This window comes from Amphimedon queenslandica, unplaced genomic scaffold (genome assembly GCF_000090795.2).
Source record: "Amphimedon queenslandica unplaced genomic scaffold, v1.1 AMPQUscaffold_13423, whole genome shotgun sequence".
NCBI classification, from domain to species: Eukaryota; Metazoa; Porifera; class Demospongiae; order Haplosclerida; family Niphatidae; genus Amphimedon; species Amphimedon queenslandica.
Genome location: NW_003546341.1, coordinates 166,710 through 168,877, shown reverse-complemented (window position 1 = coordinate 168,877; position 2,168 = coordinate 166,710). Strand labels below are relative to the sequence as shown.

The window sequence follows — 2,168 nt, the reverse complement described above, 5'->3', positions numbered from 1 at the left end:
TAGAGATACATTCTGTACAAAGGAATTGATTGCAGTCTTTGCAGTATCCAGTGGCATTAGCTGTAGTACAGTTGTCACAGGTGACCTGTTCAGGATCAGCTACTTTCTTCATTAGACTGTATATCTCTTTGAGGTTGTTTACATGAAATGCTACAGGAAAGGCTCCTGCTCCTTCTTCTGGTAACTCTGTACAATGACGACAAGTGGGACAAGAGAGGTAATAGGTCTCATTCTTCTTATCAAGAGCTAATCCCTCCAGACAGTGCTCACAGAATGAATGTAGACAAGGTAAAGTCTTAGGGTTGGTATAGTGGTCAAGACACACAGGACAGGTGAGCTGTTCCTCCAGTTTGAGGAGACCAGGAGAAGAAGATGAAGATGGTTTGGTTGCCATTTAACGAAAAGAATAAAATTGTGTACGTAAAGCAAGAACAAAAAATGAAGAGAGATAAAGGTAGAAGACAGTAAATGAAGATAGAGCAAGAGCGAAAGATAAGAAAATGAAGAAGTCGGAATAAACGAGAATGAGAGTAGCCTGGGGAAAGATAGCCCTGATGACCTCTTGGAATATTCTATAGTCTCGTGACTACAGGAAGTTATGATAGTACATTCCTTTATTATAACAACCAGTAGTAAAGGTGAATTTACATGTACATTAATGATTGAGAATGTAAAACAAAGTAGAGGAGGAGGAGGAGAAGGGAAGGCAGTGAATGAGTGATGAGAGAGAGTCCTAATGACCAGATGAAACAACAAAACAAAATGAAGAAGGTGGAAGGACGAGAGAAAGACTAAAGAAGGTCAGCTAGACACAAAAAGTGGGGAAACCTTAAATATACTCAAAGATCTTGTGACTAAAGGAAGTTATGATAGTACATAATGAATAACATAGCAACCAGTGGGAAAAGTGAATATAAATGTATTATCCTCAACAAATACTGTATTATTATTATAGATATGTATTACTTATTTAAGACAAAAATCAACAAAATACAAATGTATAAGAAGTGAGAAAAGGTGATCTTAAAGGCCCCTATACACCATGCAGGCAATTCTATTGCAGGCAATGTGTGGTTACTTTGATGTTGTAAGCAATGTGTTGCCTAGAATAGAACATGTTTCTATTCTAGGCAACAGTGTTGCCTGAAGATCAAAGCAACCACAGATTGCCTGCAATAGCATTGCCTGGTGTATAGGGACCTTAAGGCTGTCAACTCTTGCTATTACTCATTCCTTTCACTAATTCTTATATAATTGATCTTATACGTCTTCCTGCTAGAAAGTTCAGAACTGGTCCTGTTTTACTTGTGTATGCTGGATAGCTACTAACTTACAAGGTACAAGGATGGGATGATTATACTAATTTTGTTACTCCAATACAGCAGTATACTGTTGAGTGTTGACATACAGAATTACATGCATACGTATGATACGTAGTTAATACTGTTAGATCATAAAAATTTACAACTGAAACTTAATTCCTACATAGCACAAGGAATCAAGGACATCAATATGTCTCCTGAATGATATTACATCAATAATAATAATAATTTAATAACACCACCCATTTGATTAATTAATTAATTAACCACCCCCTTACCTAGCTAATGTTGATTTCCCACTGCCTGGCAATCCACGAATTAATATCAACTTCTTAACAACAGGGGCCTCTGGAATTAAACCCCGCCCACTAGACCCCGGGCCAGTTTCATGTGACTGTCTCCCACTGGTGAAGTTAGGCCATTGAGACTGAGAGGAGGAGGAGAAGGAAGGGGGAGGGGCAAGAGGAGATTCCTGTGGTGTTGAGGTCTCTTTGGGCTTCTTCTTTGAATTCTTTTTTAATAACTTGTTAGCTGCTACTTGAGCTGAAGAAAAAGAAAAAACAAAAACAACAAAAAACTAACACTATTGCTTTGAAATTTTAATAAGTTATCAAAATATCATGTAAGCAAAATTTTAATTAATTTTAAATTTATGTATGATTTATGGTACATAGAATTACATCTATTTTCTGAAGTACAAAAACAAAAACCTAATATTACGATTAAACTGCAGTGCAATAGCACAGTTTTTATTAACAGAAAAACATGTAATTTATCATAAAAAGCAACCCAAATCTCATTAATTTTAATTAAAAATTATGTCGAACAAGAGCCAAACGCCATTAG

At 36.1% G+C, this 2,168-nt stretch overlaps 1 protein-coding gene across 1 annotated transcript in view; it reads right to left on the bottom strand.

Annotated features, from left to right (window-relative positions):
• The window catches only part of LOC100633468 (uncharacterized), a 13,745-nt gene extending 12,062 nt beyond the window's left edge, over nucleotides 1–1,683 (bottom strand). The window contains exon 1 of the mRNA XM_019996078.1: nucleotides 1,601–1,683. The gene's annotated coding sequence lies outside the window, so the exon portion shown is untranslated. The remainder of the gene's footprint in view (nucleotides 1–1,600) is intronic.
• Between the last annotated feature and the right edge of the window lie 485 nt (nucleotides 1,684–2,168).